General features: G+C 34.6%; 1 pseudogene; it reads right to left on the bottom strand.

Annotated features, from left to right (window-relative positions):
• Positions 1–2,045: 2,045 nt before the first annotated feature.
• Positions 2,046–12,643, bottom strand: part of LOC116574940 — a 195,937-nt pseudogene continuing 185,339 nt past the window's right edge.

A 12,643-nucleotide genomic window follows, 5' to 3' on the forward strand; every position in this document is an offset into this window, starting at 1 on the left:
CAGTTAACAAGTGTTGGAGAGGATGTGGAGAAAGGGGAACCCTCTTACACTGTTGGTGGGAATACAAGTTGGTGCAGCCACTTTGGAAAACAGTGTGGAAATTCCTTAAGAAATTAAAAATAGAGCTACCCTCTGACCCTGCAATTGCACTACTGGGTATTTACCCCAAAGCTACAGATGTCGTGAAATGAAGGGCCATCTGTACCCCGATATTCATAGAAGCAATATCCACAATTGCAAAACTAAGGAAAGAACCAAGATGCCCTTCAACAGACAAATGGATAAAGAAGATGTCATATATATAATGGAGTATTATGCAGCCATCAGAAAGGATGAATACCCAACTTTTGTATCTACATGGATGGGACCAGAGGAGATTATGCTGAGTGAAATTGGTTAAACAGAGAAAGTCAATTATATGGTTTCACTTACTTGTGGAGCATAAGAAATAACATGGAGGACATTAAGAGAAGGAAAGGAAAACTGAATTGGAGTAAATCGGAGGGGGAGATGAAGCATGAGAGACTGTGGACTCTGAGAAACAAGCTAAGGGTTTTGGAGGGAGGGGAGTGGGGGTATGGTTGAGCCTGGTTGTGGGTATTAAGGAGGGTACATATTGCATGGAGCACTGGATGTGGTGCATAAACAATGAATCTTAGAACACTGAAAAAAAGAAAAGGAAAAAAAAAAGACACCAGAGATCTCTCACTGCATACACACACTGAGGAAAGATATTGTGAGAATCCAGCAAGAAAGAAGCCAACTACACCTTAGGAAGAGACCTCTTAGCAGGGGCTGAATTTGCTGGTACCAATGATCATGGACTTCTGGCCTCCAGATCTGTGAGAAAATAAATTAATATTATTTTAAGCAACTCAGCCTATAGTTTGTTATAGCAGTCCTAGAAGGCTAACACATGCTCATATAGTTATACTGCTTTTGGGACACTTCCTAGGAAGTCATGGCTAATAAATTTATGGATTGCAGTTTTTACCATACCTGTCTTTGAAAACCAGGTATATTCTGATAAAAGGAAGGAAAGGAATCTGCTGCCAGCAAAAATACTTTGAGTATATTTATAGGGAGATTGTGAGAAGGAACACATGCTTTCTTTTCTAGGAGTGTCCCCCACTAAAATCTCTTCCCAGATACAGGATAGAATGGATTGAAAATATTTTGTTTATAATACTTATTTCACTGTTTACACATTTCTTTTATTCTGTTTAAGATATGTTTGTTATGTGTTTGTTATCAGAACCTATAAAATAATACTTTTTAAAATAGTTGTATAGTTGGCTTATTATATGAAAACATTTAATTTTATAGAATTTTTAATGTTGATAGACATCTCAAATATTTGTTAACAAACTGCAACATGTTTTATATTTAACTATATTTGACAGTTAATTGTTTAAACATATTTATGCTCTTTCTCTCATCTTCATGGCCCTCTTTGATTTTGGGTTCAGCCATATGACTTGCTTTAGTCAATAGAATGGTCAGAAGTAGCTGTTTGCCAATTCCCAGCCCAGGCCCTGGGAAATCCTGCATGTTTTTGCTTGCTTTCTGGAGCTTCTGTTATCAGCCTGGAAGGAATATGGCCAGACTAACACTCTGGATTCAGGGAAAGAGGATGAGATAATGTGAAGCAAAGCCAGAGTTCTGTTGCTGGATCTAGGCTACATCAGACAAAGACCCTCAGATGTATGAGTAAGCCTTGTCTTAATCAGTAGAGCTGCTCAGATGAATTCAGTCTAGACCAGTTAACAAATGGATGAGAGTAAATTATTCTTGTTTCATTAGAAATTTCTTTATTCTTACTTATTTTTATTAAGCACCAGCTTAATAATACATAAAATTCAAATCATCCTTCAATAACCCATTCTTCTCTCCCCCATACAAATTCTTAATAAAGAGCTATTCAAGTGAAGACATGCTCTCTTCTCTCTTCTGTATAAAACTTTATCAATTAAGGGCAAAGAACTGTGTATATCTTGCTGTAAAATGCTGCCCACACCTGTGGAAAGTATCTGCCCAGGCTCTTTTCACTGTCCAGGTCCTGAAAGTCTCTTTTTCATGAGCTGTCTCTTTATAAAATAAGTCCACCACTTGCTATGTTTATCATTCTGAGAGTCAAAAACTTTGTCACAAATCTCTGTCCAGTTTCTTGTCTCAACTGCTGTAAGTAGGCCCTTATCACCTTACCTTCCTGTTTGTTTGCTGGGGTGGGATAGATTGCATGAAGTTTAAAACCAGGCTCTCCAGGAATGGGAAAATTGCTGATTCCTAGTGCATACATTTCTTTTTCACCTTGGTTTTTGGAATTGCACTTTTGGAGATTCTTTAGACACTCAACAAAAGTGTAGAGAATTATATATATCAAGGTTCTATTAGCTTCATTCTTAATCTTATAGTTTTTGAATTAGACATTGGCCTTGAAGTAATAGATGGCTTCATCCACAATGCCTATATCTTTTGTCTCTCTAGGGATGGGTCCTTTGAACTGACTTCTGATAGGCAACAGTGCCATGTTTCTAATGATTTTGGTGTCAGGGTCCATGAGAGAAGAGTGGTAAGCTGGGATCTTGGTGGTGCCCGGGTTTCAAGCAAGACAAGGAAATTAGGGTTCGAGCCTGGCGCTTCCAGTCTGGTGGCTGGGGCTAAATTTTTCGTGTTTTAAGTGACTGAATTTTAGAATGGTTTGTTATAGAGTATTTTGTGGTAGTGGCTACAAAATGTATGCCTAGATGAGGGATATATTTTTAGAACTAAAAATGTTGGGACAATGAATATTTCCTTCATTCAGTACATTATAGATTTCATTCTTTATTGATATTCTTGATATAAGTTTCATGATAAAACTAAGTCAGTATGTGTCTCCATTTATAGTTCCCACATTTGGAAATTTATCCAAACATGATACAATCCTGAAAACATTAATCTTACTAGTCTTTTCTTACTTTATTTGTTAATTGCATCTTTCTATATATATTATAGACATGGATATCTTATTTTTACAGAAGCATGGAAGTTCAAGATTATATAGTCTACTGTGTAGAATACTGAAGTCAGATATATGAGCTCTGTCTCTACTGAACACTCTTCTTTATAGAAAAGTTCTAGGTGTGTATACCTTCCTGAAAAGAATTTGGTACGTTCTGTGTGCCCCCTTATTGCTATATGGAGCTTTAGGATTCTCTACAGTAGAACACAAAACTTAAATTCTACAAATAGTTAAATTATTGATGATGGTTTTTGGTCAGCGTTAAGTACTCCGGAAGTGAACTACATTTGCTAAACTTCTTTCTTTATCCAAGAAAATATCTGTCTTCTCAGATTATTGATGCACATGGCAGTGTACATAATCAGAAATATAGTTGTGTTTTAGATACTTGCCAGAGAGTAAACTGTGGACCTGAGAGCTGCTCAATAGCTATAACCACATTGAAAAGAACTTTATTTGCTTAAGCATAGCTGATCCACCTATATCTCTAGACATTGTAAGTACCTGTCAAGAGTTTCAGAGAATTGTGTTTATGTGGATCACACTGGTTTCCTACCTAGTTCCTTGTTACTGAATTGTTTGGTGAGTTGTCGAGTTGTTGATATTGTTTAGTATATAATAGGGCCCTCTCTTTGAAATCTCATAGTAAATATATTTTTTCATTCCTACTTGTGCAACCATATTTTTCTTTGTCTCAAATTTTCACATTTTAAATTCTTTGGGATTGTATGCTAACTGTATTTCTGAAAGCTACTCTGAGACTTATAATTACATAGCAAAGTATAAAATGTGGATGTAAATAAAAACCTGGTTGAAGTGTGATTAAAGTGAGACAAACATCAGGATGTCCTTTCTATGTGACATTAAATTATGAGACAGAGATGGATTCTTCCACACACTTCATTCCTCTGCATAGCTATTAATTTAACTGCCTATTCTTTTTTGCACTAGGTTAATAAAAACAAATGTGTAGAACTGCTACCTGATTCTCTTTTCCTCTTTGGAATATAAAGGAGAAACTATGGTCCAGAGAACAGTTGTAGTAAATCTAAGTGAGCTTAAATCTTTTAAAAGCAAATAATATTGTTTTGTGAGGTTTGAAGGCACAAGATAGAATTAAAGCAAAAACCAATAATGTATACATGAGGAAGAATAGTAATTGGTGTTCTCATAGGATCAAAGAAGAGAATAAATATACTGGTTAATTTTCAACGTTGATCCGTTATATATGTGTGTTGTAATTTCTAGGCTAATCTTAAGAGAATAGAATAGGGAGCATACAGTCCAATGTAGTAAAGGGAAAAAAAAAATAGATTTTGAGAAAAAATACCCACTCAACCAATGACCAAAAGGCAATAATGGAGAGAAGGAAAAGCAAAGAAGAAATAAAATTGAAGTGAGAAATTAGATGGCAGATATAGACCCAAATATATCTGTAATTAAATTAAATGTGAATGGAATAAATGTTCCATGTGAAAGCTTAAAAAAAATCTGGCTTCATAAAAGATGAATTTTAATAAATGCTATTTAAAAGATCATATCTAAAGTATCAGAAATGAGAAAATTGAAAGTAAAAAGGTGAAAAATAGGGGCATCTGGGTGGCTCAGTTGGATAAGCATCTGCCTTTGGCTCAGGTCATGATCCCGGGGTCCTGGGATTGAGCCCCACATGGGGTTCCTGCTCAGCAGGGATTCTACTCCCAACCCCTTCTGTCCCCTCCCCCATGCTTGCTCTCTCTCTCTCTCTCTCAAGTAAATAAATAAAATCTTAAAGAAAAAAGGTGAAAATAATACAGTGCTATTTGGTGTGACTATATTAATATGACCCAAAATAAATTTAAAGTAAAAATCATTACTAGACATAAAGAAGGTCATGTTATAAGGAGAAAAAAATAATTAAGAATATATAAAAAATTTTGACTTATGGATCTTACAACAGCCTCAACAATTTTGATCGACAGAACCAACAATACCTTGTAAAATGTTTTGGAGTCATGGCATCTAAATGAAAATCCATTTTTTATTTATAATATTATATATAGAAACTTCCAGATATTTTCAGAAGTTTATGATAAACATCATTTATCTTATAGTTAGATAATATGTTGAAAATGGCTATTTAATTTTCAAATGTCTATTATTTATAGATGTCAACCACAAAATTATCTGATAATGTTTGAATGAAATTATAACCATATTTGTCACAGAGATTTAGTTTGTAGTTTTTCTTTGCTATTGCTGAAATGATTGATCATGTCTTGCTCTGGTGCTCTTAGTCTGAACTAATTCTTTTTATACTGTATTCCTTTTCAGTTTGGTATAAATATTTGTTTTTTCTTATTGTGTTGCATAGAGAAGCATTTGTTTAATAATTAGAGTCTGTGGATTAAGTATTGTGATAATAGATTGAAATTTAGATTTGGCTTTTTTTTTTTTTTTAAAGCACTTTAGTTTTGGCAGTCTTTGTGATTTGAGGTGAGACCTCCCAGGACTTTGGCAACTGGATTTAGAAAAGGAAGGGACTAGAAGAAAAGATTGGTTAAGTCCTTGTTAAGTAACAATAGTAATAATAATGTTAATGCTAACAATAATCATTATAACTACTGCTACTCTAACTTCTATGCCTCCTCTTAATGCTACTGTATATTGTATTCATGTTTTAAAGATTATTGGTGGGGTACCTGGGTGGCTCAGTGGGTTAAATAAAGCCTCTGCCTTCAGCTCAGGTCATGATCTCAGGGTCCTGAGATTGAGCCCCACATCAGGCTCTCTGCTAAGCAGGGAGCCTGCTTCCTCCTCTCTCACTGCCTGCCTCTCTGCATACTTGTGATCTCTGTCTGTCAAATAAATAAATAAAATCTTTTAAAAAAAAGTTAAGATTATTGGTTTGTAAACATTTTGAACATATTCTAGATACTGTGTCCTTACTAGTTATATACATTGAAAATACAAAATTCCTTTGGGTAGACTGTCTCTTGTGGGGCAATTTGTTAAAGGAAACATTGAATTTAATATAATAAGTTTTGTTATTATTTTCTTTTAATTATTTAAAAAAGATTCATTTATTTATTTGTTAGAGGGGAGTGTGTATATGAGAGTGGAGAGGGGTAAGGGAAAAAATATTCAAGCACTCTCCACACTGAGCATGAAGCCTGAAGAAGATAGAGCTCAGTCTCAGGACCCATGAGATCATGACCTAAGCTGAAACCAAGAGTAGGCCACTTAACCAACTGAGCCACCAAGGTCAGCTATTTTGTTTTAGAATTTGTGTTTTTTGCCTTGTTAAAAGAAACTATGTGAGATTTCTTTCTATTTACTTAATACTTATTTTATAAAATTTCTATTTAGTATTTATGTTCTTTAATATAGTCTTGCACTTTTCTATGGAATGTACCATATATAGTCCAGAGTTCTTATAATTTAAGCTTCTTAGTTTATAAATCTTTTAAATTATGTATTCTTTCCTTCCCCCCCCAATTTATTGGAACTCCCATTGTTTTAAAATATTGATCCTTGTTATCTGAAGTCTTATATTAATTCTAATTCTTGTCTGTATATTATCTTGTGTTTATTATATAGATGATATCATCTATACATAATAGCACTCTTTACAATTTTTTTCAACTTTACATCTCTTGTTGCTTTTTAAATTTTCTTTTTTTTTTAATTTGGATAAGACCTCATTATATAATGTGTTAAAACAATGGCCCTAATTAATATCTTTGTCGTTTTTAATGGAAATGTTTCTAACAAATCACTGTGAAGGATGAGGTTTTCTGAGTGTTTTGTAAGTCCTAAAACCTTTCTGTTATACCATACTGCCTTAAAAGATTGTATCTTTACATTTTTTTTTTTTTAAAGATTTTATTTATTTTTCAGAGACAGAGGGAGAGAGCGCGAGAGAGCACAGGCAGACAGAGAGGCAGGCAGAGGCAGAGGGAGAAGCAGGCTCCCTGCCGAGCAAGGAGCCCGATGTGGGACTCGATCCCAGGACCCTGGGATCATGACCTGAGCCGAAGGCAGCTGCTTAACCAACTGAGCCACCCAGGCGTCCCAATCTTTACATTTTTGAGAGAAAATAGACTTAATCATTTACGGTAGGAAAGTCAGTGATGCTCTTTGGAAATATGAGAAAATGTATGAATTTTCTCTACAGGAATAAAATGGACTTTTGACATCAACAGAAGTACTTTGTGTACAATTTTAGGGGCTCATGGGTCTGTTAAATATCCTTTAATGACTCAAAGTTAAGATTCTTTGGAATAAAATAAATTTATTCATTAAAATATTTAAGAAATTGTATTGACTACCCTTTATATGGCGATGACTAAAATGCCCTGGGTGTGTAGAAAAAACACTGAAACCCATGAGCTCTAGATACTCATGATATAAAACATAAATTAATGTAGATGTTAAAATACGGTAAATGAGACTTTTGAGAAGAATATATGAATTCTTAGCTCAGTGACTTCTTTCTTTGAGTGTTTTAGTGAAAGTGCACAATCGAATTTCAGATACTATTTTGTTACAGTTTATAAGTTCCTGATATGAATAAATATTAGGCTGGGCAAATGAGAATGAGTTCATGTAATAATAAATGATTATATTCTATTCAGCATCTCTACTCCCATTACTTTTTTCTTTTCTAAATTGCGCTATATATCATCATATTACACTGGTACATACTTAAGAGGCTTTATTTTGGTTCAGCCAACATATTGGCACTCAGTTTTTTATTAGCAGTTTTGCAAAAATGTCTGTAGGTCATTTTTCTCAAAAGGAATAAAGAATCCCTTTGGCTTTTTTGGAAGAAGCTTTGTCGGCCTTTGCCTTCTAAAACGTTGTTGACAAGTTGAAAATAAATAAATGCATAAAATGCTTTGGTTGAACTGATTGTAGTGATGGACAAGGCACCTTCTCGAGGGAAGTATGGCCGCAGGCTTGCTGCACTGAGGATGGATTTAAAGTCTGGAACTTTATCTTACCTGCAGTGCTTGTTGCCTCTTGGCATGAAGAGCAAATGATTATTTTCACTGGACCTCTCAGCTGCTTCTCAGGCCTCCTGCACGTTTTACCAGTTTATATAAACTCAGAGGAGGCCTTCTGCCTGTGGCTGGATTAACCTCAGTTTTTCCTGGATCTTTAAAAGGAAGAAGTCAAATTGGTTCAAGCCTTCTTGGGTGTATTTCTATTCTATTGGTCTTTTAAAATGAAATTGCTTACACCTGTTTCTAGAGAGGTTTCAGGAGGGAATTTTCATGATTAATACATGCAGTGGCTTCCTCACTAACAGCTAATGCTAAAAAATAATACATAGAAATATTCTTTTTTTTTTAAAGATTTTATTTATTTATTTGACAGAGAGAGAGCACAAGTAGGCAAAGAGGCAGGCAGAGAGAGAGAGAGAGGAGGAAGCAGGCTCCCTGCTGAGCGGAGAGCCCAATGCGGGACTCGATCCCAGGACCCTGAGATCATGACCTGAGCCGAAGGCAGTGGCTGAACCCACTGAGCCACCCAGGCACCCAGAAATATTCTTCTAAACTAAGTTTACAATATGTTTTGGGGCAAAACATAAGTAAATTTGCATATGGATTGTGACTATCAGCTCATACTTAAATTTTTATTTGTGTAAGAAGCTAAAAGATTTGGGGAAAGAGCAACTATTATACAATATAATAAAAACACTCAGTACATCTATTACTACAGAAACTTAGGATAGCTCATCAACCGACTAACCATCGTATATGATCTTGGATATAGCTATGTTATATGCCAATCAGTTTCTTACCTAGGATTTGTAAAATTAACTAGCTAAAAGATTTGGGGAAAGAACAACTATCACACAGTATAATAAAAACACTCAGTATATCTATTACTACAGAAACTTAGGACAACTCATCAACTGACTAATCCTCAGTATATGATCTTGGATATAACTATGTTATATGTCAATCAGTTTCTTACCTAGGATTTGTAAAATTAACTATCAGTTAATTAAATTAAAATGAAATCCATTCCATAGTTTATTTCTGAGTTATTCCTTTAATGTTTAATGTTCACATAAACTGTTGGATCATTAGTTCATGCCCAGTCTTGAACTGATCTAAGACTTGAAGCCTTGATTTTTTGTTTCATCAATATTTAATTGACTGAACTCTTTTCCTCTTACAGTGTGAGTGAGTGTAACATATTCTTTATTGCCAAAGTTATCCGTTGTGCTTGGCGTTTTAATTTACTTTCTTAAACTTTTTAACCAAGGACTATTTCAATTCAATTGAGCATACTTTATCACACTTTTTCAGATGATTACATTTTCTCTTTGAAGTTTTTTTTTAATTTTTATGAAACTTGAGAATATTTTCCATCTAGTTTTAGCTTACTAAACATGACATTGAGGTCATACAAGAATCATTCTCGGTATGAATGATTTCTGTATAAATGTATCATGCTTCTAGATGTCAAGTAGAAATGATCCAATATGAGTCATCTTCATTTATCTAATTGATCATTGGTATATGTGAATTATTTAGAATTAAGCATATTAATATAAATTATTATATCTTAGAGAATATTTATTACAAATTACCTGTCATAACCACCCTTCCCTCCATCCTCTAGATGTTGTTACTCTTCATTAAGTGGTGGGATGGAGTAAGAAGCATCATGTTGAGCCTGCTGTTTATATAGGAGGGTAGGAAGAGATGAATTTTTGTCATATACTTCTGCATATGCTATTTTTACTATATGTAAATTGACCTGATTTACAATGAATAGTACTGAAGTTATTGATTTCAAATTAACCATTATTCCTAATACAATTTAATTATGATGCTGTGACTTGTAAAAATGTCTTATGACTTCTCATTTTTTTTTATTTTATTCTCATCAAGTGGATGATGAGTAAATGATGTTCATATGTATTTATTAAGTAATATGGTGAAGATGAAAAAATAGTTTTTCTGAAACCCATCTGGCCATCTTTCAGTTACATTGTTGTTAAATATATTTTAGAGTTTCACTGAAATTAAGTGAAATCATTACCTGTATTTGGAGCTTAATTTGTTTAAATCAGACATTTCTATACCATCTTTATGTTTTTTAATTTGATTTTATTTTTTCAGTGTCTGTACCATCTTTAACATAGACTTTAGCTGATTAGTACAGAGGATCCATAATTCTTTTTTTTTTTTTAAAGATTTTATTTATTTATTTGACAGAGAGAAATCACAAGTAGAAGGAGAGGCAGGCAGAGAGAGAGAGAGGGAAGCAGGCTCCCTGCCGAGCAGAGAGCCCGACGCGGGACTCAATCCCAGGACCCTGAGACCATGACCCGAGCCGAAGGCAGCGGCCCAACCCACTGAGCCACCCAGGCGCCCCAGGATCCATAATTCTTGACAGCAGTGCGGCTCTAACCAAGAGATGCCTTTTGTTTGTTTCATGTACCGTTTTATATTTAAAAATGGGAAATTTATATACAAATCTGGATTCCCAGCTTCTCTTGAAAAGTGAGAATATTGGGTAACAAAGATTTTATGTCTCTTTGTGGAAATCATCAAATAGTGCTAAAGAGTTGCTGTCTCCTTGATAGAAGATACTGTTTTCAGTAATTCAGTCCTTTGTGTCTTCCTGACATTGATGCAGTGTCAGCTGTAGAACTAAGAACAAAATATGATTACACTGTATTGCCAGAATTCGTGCATGAGACTCACTTTCCTCCTTTGCATTATAAGCCTGACTACCATAGGCAGTTGATTTGTGACACCTGCTTACATCACTTACTCCTACTTTTGGTTTGTTTATATTGAGTTCTTATTTAAACTTCTCAACATTTGTACATCTCTTCAATAATAGTGTTCCTAGGGGCACCTGGGTGGCTCATTGTGTTAAAGCCTCTGCCTTCGGCTCAGGTCATGATCCCAGGGTCCTGGGATCAAGCCCCACATCGGGCTCTCTGCTAAGCGGGGAGCCTGTTTCCTCCTCTCTCTCTGCCTGCCTCTCTGCCTGATTGTGATCTCTGTCTGTCAAATACATAAATCTTACAAAAAAATCTTAAAAATCTTTAAAAAAATAATAGTGTTCCTATCTGGAGAATCAGATAGGATTGCCTTATGAATGTCATCTTCATCCTGCAAAATATTTCTTGGGGACTTTTAATCTCAGCTTCACAGTGAAAAGTCTTACATTTATATACCTAGATTTCTTTCTCTTTACTTTTTTGGTGTTTAGGCTTCTGTATCTCACTTTCTGTTGCACATCTCCATTTGGGTATAGTGTAGATAGCTCTTATTAAACTGATTTTTTTTTTCATACAGTTTTCCAGATATGATTTTCCTTCTATATTTCTGAATGCAGAGTATGGTAACATCATACTGTAGCCACTAAAAAAATAGAAACACTGAAGTTTTCTGTCTCTCATTCTTTTTCTCAGTTTCTAAGAGCTAAAAAATAGGCAGTATTATTTGACCTCTCGAATTGACCATTGACTTAAAAGATACTTACCATCGAATATAGTCAATGGTACTGTAAATACAGCCATGTGTAGTGACAAATGGTAGCAATACTTGTGGTGAACATAGCACAGCATATAAGCCTGTTGAATTACTGTAGTGTATACATGAAATTAATGTAACGTTGTGTGTCAACTGTACCTCAATTAAAAAAAATAACAGTTCTTTATGAAAAAAAAAAGATACTTACCATCGATGTATGTACTAGAAATGTACAATGAATACAATTAAAATGAGAAAATTATCCTGCCTTCCATATGTTCCTAATTAGACCTATGAATAGGAAAGTACAACTTCATGTGATATGAAAAATGTTAGACTTATGCAGAGGATGTTACAGGACTCAGAAGAGTGCCTTGTAGGGCATACTGAGGGAGACTGGTATGGGAAATAGTGATGTTGCTTTAAATCAATGATGTTTCAGTAGAATTAGTCAATGATGACCTTGGGCAGTGGGAATTCCATGTAAAGAGCATAACCTGATGAAATAGAAGGGATGGTAGATGTAGGAAAATTTATAAGCAGCATGGTTTGCTTGAGGATAAAGTGTACAAAGATGTGTAGTAGATAAACTGGAGAAACAGGTAGAGATTACATTATGAAAGGCCTTGCATAGGGGCAGCAGGTGGCTGAGTTGTTATGTGTCTGCTTTCAGCCCAGGTCATGATCCCAGGGACTTGGGAGCGAGCCCCACATTGGGCTCCCTCCTCTGATGGAACCCTGTTTCTCCCTCACCCACTCCCCCTGCATGTTCCCTCTCTTGCTGTGTAATAAAATAAAATAAAAAAATAAAAAATAAAATAAAATAAAATAAAAAAGTAATAAAATCTTAAAAAAGGCATTGAATAAAAATAAAATAATAAATAAATAAATAAATAAATAAGTAATAAAATCTTAAAAAATAAAAGGCCTTGAATAACATAGGAAGAACTTAGTTGATATTCTCAGAAGATCTGAAAAAAAAATTTGGGCAAAGGTGTAGGGTCAGAGATGCAGTTTAGTAAGAATATGGTTGAGTGTTTTTATTTGGTACAAAGCTTGAATGGACAAGTCCAATTAGGGAGATAAAGCATTAGTTATGAAATCAAAGTGATGTGTAACAAAATGGTTATAATAAAGAAATAGAAGATTT

This window comes from Mustela erminea, chromosome 16, assembly GCF_009829155.1.
Source record: "Mustela erminea isolate mMusErm1 chromosome 16, mMusErm1.Pri, whole genome shotgun sequence".
NCBI lineage: Eukaryota > Metazoa > Chordata > Mammalia > Carnivora > Mustelidae > Mustela > Mustela erminea.